This window comes from Simochromis diagramma, unplaced genomic scaffold, assembly GCF_900408965.1.
Source record: "Simochromis diagramma unplaced genomic scaffold, fSimDia1.1 OVJJ01000325.1, whole genome shotgun sequence".
NCBI classification, from domain to species: domain Eukaryota; kingdom Metazoa; phylum Chordata; class Actinopteri; order Cichliformes; family Cichlidae; genus Simochromis; species Simochromis diagramma.
The window spans coordinates 1,589,852-1,609,977 of record NW_024387291.1 but is presented as its reverse complement, the minus strand read 5'-3'; the positions used below and the strand labels follow the sequence as shown (position 1 = coordinate 1,609,977).

Below are 20,126 nucleotides of genomic sequence, written 5' to 3'. Positions count from 1 at the left end.
CAAAGGGGAGAAGAGACGGTGAGAAGGGGGGAAGAAAGAAAAAACAAACAAACAAAAAAAACAAAACACCTGCTTCATCACAGTGTTAAAATCAGATGCTGGATAAGTTCATGGGAAAGTCTATTATACAATGATTTAATTTTCGTTCAGTACAGTTTTATTCATGCAGCACCATTTAGCAACAACAGTCACCTCACAGTATTTTCTCTGTTAACCTGTTGCCTGCTGGGAACAAGGCTCACTGTATAACCACAGAGGTGGACTGCATCAGGGTCTAATTTTCATGTCTAAACATATTTATTTAAAAAAAACTCTGTAAACTAGCAGGGAGCTACAGAGAGTTTAAGGAGTCCAAAAGAAAAACAAAATAAGCTAATGTAGCTTAAAAAGCAGACGGACACAACATGTACCATAAGAAGACAGAGCATTGCAGATAGCTGTGAACTCTGTGGGAGGTGGAACCAGACAGACAAAGTGACTCACTAATCCAGCCACAGACTTATGACCTTTATGATCCAAGCAACTCAAATTCACTAAAGTTTGAGTGAAGCACCCCAAACACCTGATGCTTTCCTATTTAATCCCATTAAAGTGCAGATTGATAATTTTATATATTTCAAATCTTTCTAATCTCTTCTGTTCTGTGACTTTCTCTCCTCCAGAGTGGGTTCTCCAGTGAATACTTTCACTCCTTCTTGAAATCAGTGGAAATGATCACTGTAGAATTAACCTCACCTGTGGATGCTGCTGTGGCCTACAAGCCAGATGAGAAGATGGTGTTGAACAAAGGGAGCTATGACTCCACCAGCTCCAGCTTCACTAACCCAAGTTACTCTGAGCTTTGTAGCCCTCCTCCTATTTCCTCACTCACTGCTGGGAATCTGAAGCCCTGTGCGGCTGACACGCCTTATGGTCCTGTTGGTACTCAGGGTGAAGGAAAAAGCACAGAACAGGAAAGTGATGAAGTGAGAGAGAAAGAAAAGGAGACGTTAATGTTGCTGCTCAAAGGCAGCAGTAACAGTGAGCCAGTGCAGGTGATTTCAGACTACGAGAAAACTGAGAGGCTCGACAATGATCGATTTAGGCTCCAGAGTCTAGATTCAGGCACGTGCAGTTGTGCAGAGGTCAGTGAAGAGAGCATGGAGGCAGATAGCATCAATATGACTGATAGCCATGATGAAGAACCTGAGGCTGAGGAAGAGAAGGAGGGAGGGAATGAACAAAAGGCAGATTTTCAGAGGCTGTTTGGAAGCAGCGGAGGTGTGTTTGGCAAGTCTATCCAGGTTTGTTCTGATTATGAGCGAGTGGAGAAACAGCAGGCTGACAGCCCGGAGCTTCCCAGCTTGGATTCAGGTGTTAGCAGTGGGGGAGAGGAGCAGCTGAGTCAGGATGAGGGCATGGAGGATGTTGATAAGCAGTGGCGTGCACAGACATTTTGGGGGGCAAGTGCTCCAGGGGGAAAAAAGGGCACTTTTTGCATATGTGGAAAACCTTTTCTTTGTATAATAAAAAAATCGCACAGGTTAAATGCAATTTGACTTTTATTTTCTCCTTTCTCAGCCTCTCTTTCCTAGGCATTATGCTTGCTGAAATTAGTAAATAAATAGACCAAAATGTATGAGAACGAATAAGACTGACTGTGGTCATTACAAGAACAGGGCAGAATGGTCGTTTTCACAGGCAATTGGGAACTGCCTATTTTTCCTTTAGCAAATTAATGTGTTAATGTTGCCAATATGTTACACCAAAAAAAATTAACATGTCTAACCAGTGCTTCTCAAAACTTTTAACATGCACCACCCCCAACACCGTACCCTTCAAACTACCAATAACAACGTCACTGTTCTGTCACAATCAGGTCACAACACAGTGCGTAAATGTCTGCGAGCATCGCTGAGTCAGTAACAACCAGTTAGGCTAAAGACTGCATCTTTAGACAGTTGGACGGTGTTCTAACTTTCTCACAGGAGACACCTACTAAAGACAGTCAAAGACATTAATTTCAATCTTACCAAAGTAGGACAGTAGTTGACGTTAGTTATGGAAAGGCTAATCCACAAAAATGGAGAAACGTCCATAATTCTATTATTCATAATCATGTCAAGGTTTTAGGTTTTTCTGCAGTTCCATCTCTAAAAAGTGTGATGTCTTCCCGTCACTGACTTCAGTTTGAAAACTTTGTATTTATTCACAGATTTCCGTGAGATCATCCTAAAATTTGTAACGAAAAATGGGCTCAAAAGAGCCCTCTGCCTAACGGCATGTAGCCTATAGCATAACGTGATATTTTCAATAGTGTATGCAAAAAGGTCGGAATTGATGGAGAGTGGGGTTGCCTAAATGGTTTAGGTTACATTTTAAATGTGTCGTTTTTTTGTTTATCCATATGGATGGATGGAGGGGGCAAGCTGGCAAAGTTTGTCATGTGCAGTTTCTGACAGGCTACTTCACAACAAAACAATTGCAGGTTGGTCTTAGAGGGCAAACAGAATAATTTCACTCGATTCATGGGTTACCTGACTGGTTGGGAAGGGAAAGAGCTGCCGTGTTGTCCGCCGTGGCTCCCAGTCGCTATAGTTAGCCTACTATGCCTACTCCAAGTAGTCCTATGTCATGCCGCTGCTACACGCCTCACAACAAATGAACTGCAAGCGTGTTCACGTGACACGGTGACAGTGAAAAAGCGACAGGGTTCGGGTGTCTTTGAAGAAGGGGCACAAATCAAGCCATTATTTTCACACCTTTTTAAATCGCGCAGCTTTAAAAAAAAAAAAAAAATCACGTCTTTCAAAAGGGCACTTTTTTGGACTGAGGGCAAAAGGGCAAGTGCTTCAGCACCACCTCGTCTCTATCTGTGCACGCCAGTGTTGATAAGTCCACTGAATCTATACGCTTCCTGTTTCCACCTCTTCCTTCCAGTGCTTTACCATGCTCCCTGCTCTCTTTTCCTCAACTGCCTCTGAACTTGCCTGGGCCACGACTGAGTCCAGCGTTGCAGCTCCAGCCAGGTCACGTGACACAGGGGTTTGTTCTGATGTCAACAGGCAGGTCGGTGGAGCCCTCTGGTGATGGATATATGCCAGTGAAACAGGAGGAGGGCTGAGAACAGACAGCAGGCTCAACTAGCAGGACAAAATAGCATGTAGCACTTGGAGGAGTCATCACAGTCTGTCAGTTCTCAGGAAAATGTAACATCACATAAATCTTTATCCACTTCATGCTGTTTAGTAATGGTGGTGGTGATATTCAATGTATTTTATATTTTAAATGCATTTTCTTTTATTTTCATAGTTATGCAAAATTATGTTTCATATATCAGAACTCTTCAATATAACCTTGCTTTTAAAAGTGAATTGTTACATCAGATATTTCTACTGTTAAAAAAGAAATGTATTATCTAATGAAAAACTAAACCGAAATGAATAATAATGTGGTTATAATAATAAAAGTGTTTGCATTTTTATTGTGTTTTTAGAGATCATCTAAATGGCATGTAGCTTTTTGTACTGAAACAAATGTTGGTAAAGGAATGTAAGTTCCAGATAGCTGAGATAGTTGTGTTATCTGTATAGTGTGTGAACTGATGTCATTTAGAGGGTATCATGATAATCACATATATGTCTTGTGAAAAATTTGATATTGTGCCAGCCCCAAGGACAACAGCAGAATAATAACAGAGCTGTGTCTGTCGCCATCATCTGTCCCGTGTCAAATAAATATTAACATTTCTCAGTTACATTTGAACGGCAGCTAACATAAAGTTTACTTCACAAAACATCTCTCATCTATATAAAAGCTTGCATTTGTTTTTTTGTTCTTTTTAAGAAAATTTTCTTTTTTAAAAATAAATATACATACTCAACATCTTTAACACAAAGTTGTTCCTGTGTTTTCTCTGGGTTTAGAAAGGGGCCATGCCCACTCTGATGCATCAATGTCGGGAGACCCGCCTTTTCCTCGTCCCTGTCGTTTGTCCAGGGTTGTGGGGGCGAGGCGACAAGGCTCCACGCTGACACTGGCACATATGATGTGTCATCAAGCCAGTTTTCAAACGTGGATGAATCTTGGGAGTCAGAAGAATGGCCAGCGTCACTGCGCCAGCTGCCGCTGATTGTTGCGGCGGTCATGTCGGTACGTGGTTCTGTCGCTCTGACGTCTGTTTGAGAAGTGATGAAAGATTTAATTTTTTCTTGGAGAAAAAAATGTTGTCGCGCGTCTAATGAAATGTATACGAACCCTTTCAACAAACATACTCGGGTTTAAAATTTGGGCTTTCAAGAAGGATATGAGTGCACAGGATAGAGGGCTGTTGCATTTTATTGGGCGTAATAAAGCGCTGTTACTCAGACGTCACATTCACACCGCCCTTTTTTCCCCGATGTTGAACAGTGACCACTGTGAAAAGTTCTAATGTACATAAAGTTTGTCTTTTCCTCTATCTAGTTGTTTTTTTCTTAATAACAACTTGATTGTTGAACAATGATCAAAATTAGATTAAATATTTTATTCAAGCAACCAGACAGGCACCAACAGAGCCGTGTGAATAATCACTATATAATGCAATATAAAAAAGAAAAAAAGGGTTTGACCGTGAATCACATATTTGAATCAGCAGGTAGAGAACTTTACTTTTCCTACCACTATCTGTGCCTGATATTGACATCCCCCCTTACCACCGGCTGTCAGTGACGCTTGTCTCTCTCATGAACTAGCAAAAGTGCCAAATACAGAGGTTAAGAGCGCGCCTGAGGGCAGTGGCGGTCCTAGCCTGTTTGGCGCCCTGGGCAAATACTCCCTCTGGCACCCCCCCCACCCCCACCCCCCACCCCCCCACACACACACACACAGACAAAACATATTAAGGATTGTACATTAACATAAACATGTTGTACACACACACACACATATGAAGAGAAAGAGAGTATGCATAGTATGCAAACGGCTACCAAGCAGCCATCATAATTCGTCATACAATGAGAACAGGACAAATCAACAACTGACAATGACTAATTAATATTAAAATCTGTAACATAATGTATTGTGTGGAGTTTAGTCTGTTACTGTTGCTATTTTTACCATTTCTTCTTGGAGCAACTGTAACCCACATAACTTCCTTAGGGATTAATAAAGTATTCTGATTCTGATTGTTTCAGGATGACCTGCCATTATCCAATGACACATCTGCTTACCTGTATCTTTTGCTTGTTTCTCCTCCTCTTCTTTTCTCTTTTCTAAACTGAGCACCTGATGGCTTTGAACTTTTCTCGTCCATCTTCCATTGGTTTTAATTTTGCACTCCAGTATGAACACAAATCCCCGAACTCGAAGGTCACCACAACATGATCTAACACACCTACACCTTAGTTCACAGATTCACTTTGTCTAGGGTGCTTTTCTGAGATTCCACACAACCTAGGATTCAAATCATGAATACATAATGGCCTTGGATTTACAACATTATAAATGAAATGTGCTCTATTTGGAAGCAGCCCCCCCCCTTTTGACGGGCTGTGTGTGAGACTTTAAATCATCAAACTGTAAATTTTAAATTGTTATTGATCCCTTTACCCTGAGTCCTAAAGTGTATATTTATTTTCTTACTCTTCTTATATATATTGTTTGTTTACTTGCACTGCTGTAACTGGAGCCTCGTTGTCTCGTCTCTCTATATACTGGACTGTAGCGGAGATGACAATAAAGTTTACTTTGACTTCAGCAGCGAGCAGGCGCACCGAGGCCTCTCGCGTTTACTTTTCACGTATAGAATTTCGAAAAAACATCGGTGCAAATTATAAGTCTGTATCATAATGTCTGGTGTTTTTATGTTTGTTGGTTTGTTTTTATTTTGTTTTATTTTGCAAGTTGGTTATTAGATGCTGCTCCAGCCGGTCAGAGAATCCCCTGTCGCCGCGCCCTCTCCTCTCTGCGCCGCAAGCAGCAGGTGCACCTCGCAAACGAAGGGCGCCCTTACTCCCAGGAAATGGGCGATAGAAAACCGATCCGGGCCTATGCCATTACCAATATGTGCTGGCATGACGTCGGGGCACCATGAGTACGAGCATTTTTTTTTTTGCCGATGCCCGTGACGCCGCCCCCCACCACGATGCCGCCCCGGGCAACCGCCCGTGTCGCCCGTATCTAAAACCGCTACTGTCTGAGGGGGTGATTGGGGATAAAGGGAGGTTGGGGGGGCAAAAACAGTCCCATTATATCACCACTATCATCCATCAATCAATCCATGCATCCATTAATTCATCAATACACCTGTTGTAAAGATTCACTTTTGAGCACTCTCACTTCACCAGATGCACCTTGTTTCTTTTCCTCACCTTTGATTGGGTGTGGTGCTTGCCCTTAATTGCACTCACCTGTCACCCGTTATATAAGGATTGCTACTCACCTACAGCTCACCCTTTCTTCACTCCCACATGGGGCAGCAGCTGAGAGTTAGCGGTCCATGAGTGTCTTTCCTTTAACACTAGATATTCAAATGAAAGGAGAAACCTGTGATTGATGACTCTTCATTTTCATCCTGACCGGATGAGCCCATGATGGTAACAAGCTCCAACCTTCTTCGAGCCTTCCTACAAAACATGGTCCTTCGAGCCGGAGTAGTGTTATTGTCATGGATTCACAACAGCCATTAACTGAAGGTTTGAGACGTTCTGGTCGTGACAGTCGACCTGCCTACCTATAACAGTATGAGATTCAGTATCCTGGAGCTAGAAGTACTAGATGTGAGACAGAGAGTCAAAGAAAATGCCAGCATATTGACACAGACAAACATGGGCAGCAGGACCCTCCCCAAGAGGTAGAAATCCAGCCAGAGACACGCCCTATTCCATTACCTACCAATCAAGATGAGGTGATGAGGGAACTCCTGATGATGACGAGGGAGATTAGGCAGTTCATGATTCATTTTTCTTCTCCCCATTCTGCTGGTCCTCCAGATCTTCAATTTGCACAGTCTCATCTGATGGAATTAAATCCTCTGTATGCAGTCTACAAGCCATTCCTCAAATGCATCAGCAACATGAGCAGTGATTGATCCAGCAGCCTGTCAATCACTCTCTCAGGCCCCACAGGTTCAGGTTAGCCGTCATTCTGGTATAGTTACTGCTGCCAGCCCTCCTTAACTGAATTCATCAATATTAGATGCTGCAGTTCCTCCAAGTGCTTTGCCTAGACCAGTTTTTCCTACACAAGATGAGACTACCTTTAACTTCCCGACCACACCACTGCAGGGTCCCCACCAGATTTCCTGTGTTCAACCTGCTGTTCCGTTAGATGAAGACCCCGCTCGACCCCTCATTTGCATTCCTGAACAAAGACCCTCCTATAAAGCAGCACCCAGCTACATCTGATGGTTTGCATGAACAGAGACCTTCCGCACTCATTACTCATTAGTTCTAGTCATCCTGTTAGCAGTAGGACACATGCTTTAATCCAAATGCAGCAGCAAGAGTCCTGACAGGGACTAGAAAGAGAGAGCATATTTCTCCTGTTTTGGCTTCCCTTCATTGGCTTCCTGTTAAATCCAGAATTGAATTCAAAATCCTGCTCCTCACATACAAGGTCTTAAATAATCAGGCCCCATCTTCTCTTAATCACCTTGTAGTACCATATCACCCTATTAGAGCACTTCACTCTCACACTGCAGGCCTACTTGTTGTTCCTAGAGTATTTAAAAGTAGAATGGGAGGGAGAGCCTTCAGTTTTCAGTTAAAAGGGAGTTTTTCATTCCCGCTGTCGCCAGAGTGCTTGCTAATAGGGTTCATATGATTGTTGGGCTGTTCTCTGTATCTACTGTACAATATAAATTGCCATGAGGCAACTTTTGTTGTGATTTGGTGCTATATAAATAAAATTGAATTGAATTGAATTGAATGTCCAAAGACATGCAGCTTGTGGGGATAGGTTAATCGGATAATCCAAATTGCCACTAGGTGTGAATGTGCGAGTGAATGAGAGTGCGAATGGTTGTCTGTCCCTGTGTGTTGGCCCTGCGACAGACTGGCGACCTGTCCAGGGTGTACCCTGCCTCTCGCCCTATGACAGCTGGGATAGGCTCCAGCGCCCCCCGCGACCCTGAAAAGGATAAGCGGAAGTGAATGGATGGATGGATGGATGAATTGAATGTATACAAGCTTGAGGGTCCTTCTTTCCCAGACCTTACCAGAGCAAATGAAATGCAGTTATGAATGGCCCTTACCAACCTTGTTGTCCCTCATGAGACAGAGCACTTTAAATATCATGTCCTTCTCGATCATCTGAAAGTAGACCAAGCTAAACGATTAGCTCTTGCCTTTTCCTATGTTTCTGACCCATACACTCAAGCCATCAAAGCCCTTGATGAGAGTTATGGGCAACCCAGACAATTAGCATTAAAAGAGCTACGGAATATACTGGAGCTTCCTCCGATCAGAGCAGGTGATGGTCGGACTCTGGATAACGTCGCTCTCCGTGTACAAGCTCTAGTTGGTTTGCTTAGCACTATGAGTGATCAAGGATGGACAGAACTACATTGTGTCCCGCTACATTGCGGGCAGACATTCTGAAGACAGCAGGTGTAGTGGTGAGCCAGGTATGCAGCAAGATGGAGTTAAAAGGTAGCTTGTTGGGAAAAGGTGAAGAAACGAGCAAAACCGTAAAATGAGCAGCATCTGTCTGCACATCAATGATACTGGAGACTGCAAAGCTGAGTGCAGAATTTATACCTTTAGGAGCTGGATAGAGTGTTACCTGTTTTATTTTTTTTCTGTTATTGAGGACAAAAAGTTTTAAAACAAGGCTTTTATGAAAACACTGAATTTAAAAAATGCAGGAAACATCCTAATGATCCCCGAGACTTTTGGGAAAACACTCTGTGGACTGACACACACTTTTGCAAGGCATGTACCCCATTACATCTGGCACAAAAGTAACGCAGCATTTTAGAAAAGGAACATCATACATACAGTATGATGATGGTAGGTGGTCTGGGGTTGTTTTGCTGGCTGAGGACCTGGATGACTTGCTGTGGTAAATGGAGCTGTGACCTCTGCTGTCTACCAATACAGTGGGGCAAAAAAGTATTTAGTCAGCCACCGATTGTGCAAATTCCCCCACTTAAAATGATGACAGAGGTCAGTAATTTGCACCAGAGGTACACTTCAACTGTGAGAGACAGAATGTGAAAAAAAAATCCATGAATTCACATGGTAGGATTTGTAAAGAATTTATTCGTAAATTAGGGTGGAAAATAAGTATTTGGTCACCTCAAACAAGGAAAATCTCTGGCTCTCACAGACCTGTAACGTCTTCTGTAAGAAACGTTTCTGTCCCCCACTCGTTACCTGTATGAATGGCACCTGTTTGAACTCATCATCTGTATAAAAGACACCTGTCCACAGCCTCAAACAGTCAGACTCCAAACTCCGCCATGGCCAAGACCAAAGAGCTTTCGAAGGACACCAGGAAAAGTATTGTAGACCTGCACCAGACTGGGAAGAGTGAATCTACAATAGGCAAGCAGCTTGGTGTGAAAAAATCAACTGTGGGAGCAATCATCAGAAAATGGAAGACATACAAGACCACTGATAATCTCCCTCGATCTGGGGCTCCACGCAAGATCTCATCCCGTGGGGTCAAAATGATCATGAGAACGGTGAGCAAAGATCCCAGAACCACACGGGGGGACCTGGTGAATGACCTGCAGAGAGCTGGGACCAAAGTAACAAAGGTCACCATCAGTAACACACTACAACGGCAGGGAATCAAATCCCGCAGTGCCAGACGTGTTCCGCTGCTGAAGCCAGTGCATGTCCAGGCCCGTCTGAAGTTTGCCAGAGAGCACATGGATGATACAGCAGAGGATTGGGAGAATGTCATGTGGTCAGATGAAACCAAAGTAGAACTTTTTGGTATAAACTCAACTCGTCGTGTTTGGAGGAAGAAGAATACTGAGTTGCATCCCAAGAACACCATACCTACTGTGAAGCATGGGGGTGGAAACATCATGCTATGGGGCTGTTTTTCTGCCAAGGGGACAGGACGACTGATCCGTGTTAAGGACAGAATGAATGGGGCCATGTATCGTGAGATTTTGAGCCAAAACCTCCTTCCATCAGTGAGAACTTTGAAGATGAAACGAGGCTGGGTCTTCCAACATGACAATGATCCAAAACACACCGCCCGGGCAACAAAGGAGTGGCTCCGTAAGAAGCATTTGAAAGTCCTGGAGTGGCCTAGCCAGTCTCCAGACCTCAACCCCATAGAAAATCTGTGGCGGGAGTTGAAAGTCCGTGTTGCTCGGCGACAGCCCCAAAACATCACTGCTCTCGAGAAGATCTGCATGGAGGAATGGGCCAAAATACCAGCTACTGTGTGTGAAAACCTGGTAAAGACCTATAGTAAACGTTTGACCTCTGTTATTGCCAACAAAGGTTATGTTACAAAGTATTGAGTTGTATTTTTGTTATTGACCAAATACTTATTTTCCACCCTGATTTACGAATAAATTCTTTACAAATCCTACCATGTGGATTCATGGATTTCTTTTTTTTCACATTCTGTCTCTCACAGTTGAAGTGTACCTCTGGTGCAAATTACTGACCTCTGTCATCATTTTAGGTGGGGGAACTTGCACAATCGGTGGCTGACTAAATACTTTTTTGCCCCACTGTACATCCTGAAGGAGAATGTCCGGCCATCTGTTCATGACCTCAAGCTGAAGCGCACTTGGGTTCTGCAGCAGGACAATGATCTAAACCACACCAATAGTCCACCTCTGAATGGAAAACAAAATGAAGACTTAGGAGCAGCCTTGTCAAAGTGCTGACCTGAATCAGATTGAGATGCTGTGTCATGACGACCGTCCAATTCTGCAAAATGAAAGAGTCAAAATTCCTCCCCAGCGCTGTAAAAGACTAATTGCCAGTTACTGCAAACACTTGATTGCAGTTATTGATGCTAAGGGTGGCCCAACCAGTTGTTTCTGGTGCAATTCAGTTTTTAGGAGTGGCCCATGGTCAAAGTAGCCATTCATTTTACTTGAATCCTTGCTTATGTCCCTCCATCTATTTTCTCACCACGTTAATGTCACCTTCCTGTTTCTCTTCTTCACTCTCTCCTAAGGACTTCAGTCCCTCTTCGTGCACTTCTCCACAGCTGGTCCTAGCAACACCAGCCTCCTGTGACTGCAAAGCCTTGTTATTAGTTGTTGCTGGTATTACTGGTGATGGTTCAGCAGCAGAAGCCTTGACAGCTAATGATTTTTTGCTCCACATTTTCACCATTTCTTATACAATACACTTTGTTCTACAAGGTGCATGAGCGCACAATAGTTGTGTTAAGTGATTTGGTTGGACAATACAATATAAGTAATGAAAATGTACGAGTGGATTGCTATCAGTGCTTGAAGGGCCCACATAATGATATTTTACGCTGCTGTCCTTATTTCCACAGGGTTTCCTCAGTGGATGGATTCTTGCGCTTGAGTTGGCTAAGATATAATCCCAGATGCACTTCCTTACGCAACCCTCTAAAGTTTCCTGGTGACCCACTGGGTAATTTCTAATAATTAAGCAACTGACAGTAACGTATGTGCCAGCCAGGTTGCAAATAAGTATCTAATCCAATAGTAATTTTTAGTAGAAATTAGTAATGAATGAGGTAAGAGATCTCAAGGTTCTCCCAGCAAGAAGACATATTTCCCACGGACTCTTTAAAAATAGCCTTAATAAAACAGAACTTATTATTTAAGTTTGAAAAGTCAAGAAAAAACAAAGGCATGAAATTAAGGTTTGTGTGGCTGTTTTAAGTGTTTAAGCGCTAGTTTTGAAATCATACTACTTTCACTTCACTTCTTTCACAGTCGTAGTAACCATGAAACATTTTTAACACATAAAGAGTTTCACTTTTACAAGTCTACAAGGTGCTGTTCTACCTGCCGTTGGTGGCTGGCATGTTAAGTAACTTGATAAAGAGTACAAAGGGAATTGAAAAACTTACATACTCATAGTGGCTATTGTGGTGTTTTACAGTTCCTAATATGACATGTCTCTGCAATAGTCGGCCTCATCACTGATGGGGACGACAAGGAGTACAGAGGTCTGACCCAAGACTTTGTGGACTGGTGCCAGCTGAACTACCTCCAGATCAACGCCAGTAAAACCAAGGAACTGGTGGTAGACTTCCGCAGGCACAAGCATTCTCCACTGCAACCACTGAACATCCAAGGTATGGACATTGAGGCTGTGGACAGCTACAGGTACCTTGGTGTTCATCTGAACAATAGACTGGACTGGACTCATAACTCAGACACCCTCTACAGGAAAGGGCAGAGCAGGCTGTACCTGCTGCGGAGACTCAGCTCGTTTGGAGTGGAGGGCCCACTCCTGAAGACCTTCTATGACTCTGTTGTGGCGTCTGCTGGGGCGGCAGCATCTCTGCTGGGGACAGGAAGAGACTGAACAGGGTGATCCGAAGGGCCAGCTCTGTTCTAGGATGCCCTCTGGACCCAGTGGAGGTGGTGAGTGACAGGAGAACGGCGGCTAAGCTGTCATCCCTGATGGACAACATCTCCCACCCCATGCAGCAGACTGTGACAGCACTGAGCAGCTCCTTCAGTGGGAGACTGCGGCACCCACGGTGTGGGACGGAGAGATTTCGCAGGTCTTTCCTCCCCACTGCTGTCAGACTCCATAATAAAGACTTTAACTGATCAAGCACACACATCCATACATATGCAATAATACTAAGTGCAATAATCCTTTCTGTCATCGTTGTATTTTTACTCAGTTGTATATAGTATTTGTATTTGTATTGTATTTTTATCTTATTGTATATTTATTTTATTTTATTCTACTGTACATAGTATTTTATTTTATTCTATTCTGTACAGTTGTGTACTGTATTTATTCTTATTGTATTCTAATTTTTGCCTCATAACTTTTGCACTGTCCACTTCCTGCTGTGACAAAACAAATTTCCCACGTGTGGGACTAATAAAGGTTATCTTATCTTATCTTATCTTATGTCAAAATATGTGACCAATCATTTCGCCAAGTGTGGCGGAGCGTGGTCGGCGGTGCCGCTGCAGGGTAGGCAAAAGCACCCGCAGGGCATCTGCAATCATGCCTCGCCGGGTTAAAAGACTGAACTGGGTCCTGTCATGCCGTTGTTGTTGTGGCTGGCAGCTGGGGAGCAGCAGCCGTGTAAGTGTGTGAGTAGCCATCGAGTGAAATAAAATAAAATGTTCCAGTATGCAGAATCATGGTCGCATTATGCCTCATTCCTGCTACACCCAGTTTCTACCATCAGTAAAAGCATCCACATTGTGTTGCTTCTGTTCTTTTCTTTGAACTCTTTTCCATACGTCACACTAGATATGATAGACATAAAGATGTGCTACATAGGGCAATGGTAAAGCCTGAATTACCTTACGACATGGAAATGACAGAACGTTGAACACACCTGGACTGGTAGGTTCTTACTGATATTTAATTTTTATTTTATTACATTTTAGTTTAATAGAGAGGCAGTCTAAGAGCAAAGTGCTCTATTGGGATGAAACAGAGGTCTTTAAGATAAGCTGGAGCTTGATTCTTAATGACCTTATACATGAGGAGAATAATTTTAAATTATATTCTAGATTTAACAGGGAGGCAATGAAGAGAAGCAATGTGGAAAAAATATGCTCTCTCCTTCAATTCAATTCAATTTTATTTATATAGCGCCAAATCACAACATAAGTCGCCTCAAGGCGCTTCACTGTTGGTATTCCCGTTGCAGGATTTTGTATCCACTGAAGGCTTTTTAGGAAGTTGTTAAGACAACCTGATAATAATGAATTATAAGTAATTATTATTAAAAGTATTGATTGTAATTTCACCTCTGCACATCACCATAGAGATTTTAAATCAGACAATCAATATGTGCTTGGAGTGCAGACTTTCAGCTTTATTTCAAAATTCAAAGCAAAAGTTTTGCATCTGTTTATTATCTGATATTAAAGACATTTCTATACATCACCCAATGCTGTGTGTCCTCTACTGAGATGCTCTGCTAGGCCTTTACTGTTTGTGGGTCTCTTTGTCTTCAGTTTTATCTTCAGTAACTTAAAAGCATGCTGTATGCAGTCCTTAGAGAATATCCTTTCTTTATTTGAGAAACTCTTGGGTTGTTATGCTTTTACACCCATTATCTATTTGCATTATGAAGTGCTGGCCAGCCAATTCTGCAGCATTTGGCTGATTCTGAGCTGAGAGTATAAACCTGTACACTTCAGAATTTGTCCTTGCTATATCTATCAGCAGTGGCATCTTCACAGTGGCCCTGACCTCATGAGCTGTATCTTCCCTTCTGCATACGTTTGTCTCGTCATCCTTCTGGTACAAGTCCATCTTGGTTTCTCCTAGAGTCGTCTTCTCCTTCTTTCAGCTGTTTGGTTTAGAAATCATTACAGTGGATCATTGGCCTCCATTTCACCCTGCCCCGAGCATCCAGACTGTCTGGATGTTAGGACTCTTTTCTTCCTGTCTTCTTGTTTTTCTGCCTTGCAGCTCCATCTTCAACATCCACTCTCAAATATCCCTCCTCTGCACGCGTGCAAACCATCTCAGCCTAACCTCACTAACGTTGTCTCATCCACCTTCACTATCTCCACTCCTTGCACATGTCTCTCTCTCATTCACATGCATTTATTCTGTTTTGCTTCTACTGACTTGCAGTCCTCTGTCTGACATCTGTAGAGCTGTTTTTCAGCAGGAGGCCACACTGCTCCTCACTGATAAGCTTTCCCATAACTTCATGGTATGGATCATCAGCTTTACCCTTCTGTAGTCTGTAGTACTAATCATCTGCACTTACTGATTCACTAACTCTCCTCCATCCGTCCTCCTCTCTCTCTCATCTTAATGAGCTACTTCACCTTGTGTGCTGGTCAGAAATTACTCTAACTTGAACACAGCGGTGACCTGATGGGTCTTTATCCAAACTGTGCTCAAAGTCAAGGCCGCATTTGTTGTTTTATGGCAAATTCTGATCTGGCCTTCTTATTCCTGAGTGTAACCAGCTGTTTGCATCCTGTTGTAAGCTGTGACAAAGTGGATGAGCAGTTGTAATGCTCTCCATTTGTCCCAGATGTGTTGACCTTTTTTTTGCACATTATGCACATTATTCTGTCTGTGTATTTATTTGCTATGATTTGCTATTTGTCAAAGTAACATTGCTGCACTAACTATCCCGGGTTTGTTTGTGCAAGCATTCTGTTGCCGGCAAATCAAGCATTCTGCAAATTAAGGCAAATAGTCAGATACATGTTTCTTTACATTTTATTATGTTACAGATTAAGTCGTTTGTTCATACTTACTTTGTTCTTTCGTTTCAGTCTTCATGTAAGTCAGGTTTGGGGAAAGACCCGCCTAGCATTTCCTCGTTTTAAAGTGCTGATGATGTCACACATGACAGGTTTTGTTAAGTTTCATGTAGGATGGGGTTCACTGTAAATAAATTGCTCACCTCTGGAAACCTGAAATGTCTGCTGAGTCTGCTTCCCTACCACCTTCCCTAACATTTGAGTTAAGGAAGGTGACTACCCACATGAACTCTGCATTTACATTCATGAAGGCATCTATTGAATGTCTTTGACAGTGGTACCTCTTTAAATGTTGCACTTTAGTTTAGTTTTTCTGCATTCCTTTTTTCTTTTTTTAAAGAATCGACCACTACTACTATAACTACTTATATATCTACTACTTGATTTGGGTACTCCTGCTTTTCAGCTTTTCCTATCTCTCTCTGATTGATTCATTTTGCTTTGACATCTTAATGATGGCCTCCTTCACTTGCATCAGCGTCTTTCATCATTTGAAGAGTTCCAGTGAATAGCTACCTAATGCAGTTTCTGGCGAGTACTCAAAGTGATTATTATGTAATATTATCAGTAATTTTTGTAATGCATCCCAGAATTAGTTTTTGTATTGAATGCTAGTATGGCTGATAATAGATCCTTTACCACCTGTTTGAAGCTGTGGCCCCAGATGCCCCTCAACCACTCATGTAAAGAAAAAACAGAATAAGAAAGGAAGGAAGGGAAAACAGACTTTCTGGGTAGTGAATGACTTTTTTTTTTGTATTAGTGGAAAAAATTTTGATTTCTCTGAAGAGAAGAGGGTTTGGATGTGGTTTGAGCTTTTAGTGTGTATTTGTGGTTTTCTTGCTTCTGAGGCAAAAAGAAAGCAATAAGAGAGTGTCACCTTTCTCACTTTTTCTTGTACTGAGTAAGGGGAAGTCCAAAAGTCAGAAAACTTAACATAAATAAAGAGAACATATGCTTCACACCTCTTTCAAAATGAAGAGAATGAGTTAGAACATAAAGATCCATTAAAATAAAAGTAATGGTCTATTAGCATGACTTACTAAGACACTGCTGGGCTAATGAAATCCAAATCCAAAACAAAAAGGCCACCAGAAACACCGGAGCTCACAAAATAGTTCAAAGCAAAAAGTCCAAAGGCACTGAAGCCCAGGAAACAGTTCACAAAACAGCTTAGGGGGCCCATCTGGAGGGTGACTGTACAGGGGTCCAAAACAGTGCAGTTCACGGGGCTGGCCGCGTGGAAGATGTCAGTAGTGACTGAGTAGGTCTGGAGGCCGTCCGTCATGGCAAAGACCCTTAACTGACGGCCTAGAAAGTGGCCGGCAATGGTGTGGTGGTGGACCTGGATCAGCAGGCCGTGCTGGATGTGGACAAAAACGAGCAGGACCAACAGGCCGCGCCTGACCCCTCAGACCCTCCAGCGGAGACAGATAGTTGCACAGATTCCTTTGAGTCCCCAGCAGAGCTGGAGTATCTAATGTGACGTGATATTTATTATGTGAATGAGAATCTAAACCAACTTCAGTACTATGCTGTTTAAACTTAATATGTTTGTATTGAGCACTATGAAAAGAAAAGTTTGTTTGAAAAGTGTTCTTGCAAAGATAAAATGCTTAAAGTCAGTTAATGCATAATGTGAAGACATTAGGTGAGGATGTGGGTGTTTGTGGGGCAGCTTGCTCTTGGCTGCAAAACCACAAAAAGCACAAATCCACACAAACACAGTTTCTTTTTCATCTTGTTTTTCACAGAATCACCACGCAAAGGGAGCTACTGCTAATACTTATAAATAGTGCAATGTGTGTGTGTATGTGTGTGTGTGTGGTCAGAAATACAACAGGGTGGGGGAACTGACAGGCTGTACTATAGTCAAGGAAGATTCAAAAAATGAAGCAACAACCCAGAACAGCCAGTTTCCACCTGATGCTGCATGCTTGAAGTTATCAGCTCAGAGTTATACAGGCAGGTGCACTGCAGGTACTGTTATATACAACCGTTTATAAGTTGAAGAATCAGATTAGATGAAACTAAAGGGTTACAAGGCTTCAAGTGAAACACTCAGAAGCTCAAATGTTCGTCAGAAGAGCTCTGTGGGTTGTGATCAAAAGACTTTTCACACTTTTTTTGTCTTGTCAGTTTAGTTGGTTACATTTGATATGTAAACAAAGTAACACCCTCATGTGATGCTCTTTGACAGGATATCAGGTGAAATTAAGTCAGCAGTTGGAAGCAGATCAGTTGCAGCTCAGCCAGCAGGTAAGTGTCACTGACTGAAGTCTTTTAATGGACAGCGTGTGTGCTTTAATGTACAGCTATTATTATTTTTATAATTACAACATTAAAAATGTTTTGCTGTTTCTTCAGTTTAAGATTTAGTGCAAATTTCTTTTGTGTAAGAAAACATCCAGGAGATCAGGTTGTTGTTATTTATGTATCCGTTTTATTTGATTTGACATGGTGGAGCAGATCAAACCAAGTGAACACAAACCGAGCAGCCAACAGTTTGTGAGGCTGTGGTAGAGATGCATGTCTGAAAGAAAAGACCACAAATGCAACACCAATGGAAACATTAATTTTTGAAGCGCTTCATGTAAATTATGATTTCAATTCAATTTCATTTTATGTAGATGTCTCCAAACCACAATAACAGTTGCTGAACAGCACTTTGTATTATATAGTAAAGTGACTTGTCCAGGGTGCACCTTACCCCTCGACGCGTGCAAGCTGAGTTAGACTCTAGCTTTCATCGCTGCGATGCTAGATCGGATAAGTAGAAGAAAATGGATGAAAGTAAATTAAAACACAGTAAGTTTAAGTGCTCCTTAGTATACACAGTAGGAGTCTGGATTACATCATCACTGCTTTTAGTTTTACAAACTGAGGCAGGATCTGAAACACTTGTGTGTCTGTTGTTCCTTCCTCTGTTTATAATGTGTTTATCTGTAGCCAACTGTTTTTCTTCTCTGTGGGTTGATGTCTGACTGTTTGGAGAAATAAAACTGTGTCGTCTCTAATCATGTTGCTAACATGGTAACATTTTATTTTATGTGGTTACCTTTGCAGGATGAGAAGAATCAGAAAGCAGTCAGTCAATACCTAAAGCAACTACAGTCCTTCAAGTCTTCCAGTCACAGTCACGAGTCACCATCCCAGCAGCCTCTAAGAAAGAAAACTGTCGACTTAATGGAGAGAAATAAGAAAAGCCTTTCCCTGTTTATTCTGCTGCCTGTGCTGTTGCTCTGCAGAAGTGATGAGTGTCCCAGGCTTCCAGAGAGTTAGTCTTTATTCCTCTTTATTCATGTTTAACTGATTTTAAGATCTGTTGTTTGACATATTTACTCATTTTCATTTAATCTCTCCTGTTTTAATTCTCACAGATCTCACTTGCTACACTGACTACAATAGAAACATCACATGTTTGTGGAACAGCAGATACGTGTCTGATGACACTGAATGCACCATACATGCTCAGTATAAATCTCGCTACATGTAAGGACCTCAATCACAAAGAGAAATCCTCAACACATAAAACTCACATAACATAAATCATAGATGTCATCAGTAACGCCATCTGCAGGAAAATCAAATTAATATTCCTCTTCTCAGTTCTTACAGCGCTTCCTGTGACCTAAAGTCTGTTGATGTCTCCAGACCAGCGCTAAAGAAGTGCTCCCTGATCTTTGAAAAGAAAAACACTGTGAGTGTGTGAAGAAATCAAATTATTTCTGAGACCCCGAGATAAAATCATATATCCTATATCTCAGTTTGTATTTTAATTAGAAGTGAGATCTAATATTCTACGGAAAGCCTCGGGGCAGTCACTGACTCCTTCCAAATAGTTTTTTTATCTGGTCAATGTCAGAGATTATGTTTTCTGAAAATCCTGTGCATATGATGAGAGGGAAATCAGCTTGCATGTTTAAATTCGTACTATAAGTGCAGCTGCTAAGAGGTTGGGGGTAACACTGGCGGATGTCAGTATTTATTTATTAATTTTTATTGTTTTTTACTTTTCCCTGTTGTGTATTTGAAACTAAGGTGAAGTTTTTATGGCTTCTGTATAGACATGGAGCGGTATCAGTAATGTCATTCTCAGCAAGAAAGCTCAAAAAATGTATAACACTCCTTTCAAATGTACCCAGTAATCTCATTAACAATTTTTACTAGATCTTCTGCTTGATGCACTCAGGTCATCCTCTGTCTAAAAGAAGCTTCATCTCTTCTCTGTTTATGCTGCTCTTTGTTTTTACCAACTCTATTATCTGATTGGATATTTGTGACTCCAATTGTTTTACTTTAAATCAAATTTGAAGTTTGCCAAACAAAAGACTTCTATATTGTTCTCACTCAATGTTTTTTAACAGTAAATATTTTTCAAACATTTTTTTCCAGTTTCTGTCTTTCCATGAGTTGTCCCTTAATCTGAGCTGCAACCAAATGAAGAGTTTAATCGCTTCCTTCATGCCATCCTGTCACAGTGAGTGTAATCTACAGTACTGGCTCTTTGTGATTTACAGTGCGAGCTATTCATGGTGACCTAAAACAACTGTGTGTGTGATCTTGCAGTAAAGGTGAATCCTCCTGCAGAGCCAAAAGTCTACTTCACGTCTGTTTCCTGGTTGTCCCAAGTCCACAAACATGTAATCAGGTCATACAGAAGTGAATTGCAGTGGAAGAAGCAGGATCAGTCATGGAGTGTAAGTTTAGATTTTATGACACAATGTGAACAAGTTTAAGTATAAAGTTGAGATCATGAAAGTTCACA

General features: G+C 41.8%; 1 protein-coding gene and 1 long non-coding RNA gene across 2 annotated transcripts in view; both read left to right on the top strand.

The window, feature by feature from the left end:
- LOC120716400 (cytokine receptor common subunit beta-like) overlaps positions 1 to 20,126 on the top strand; it is a 53,039-nt gene that overhangs the window by 10,358 nt on the left and 22,555 nt on the right. The window lies entirely within an intron of this gene.
- On the top strand, positions 17,115 to 18,849 carry LOC120716403. Its single transcript, XR_005691888.1, has 3 exons — positions 17,115 to 17,338; positions 17,559 to 17,617; positions 18,425 to 18,849. It is a non-coding gene; the product is annotated as an uncharacterized LOC120716403 (long non-coding RNA).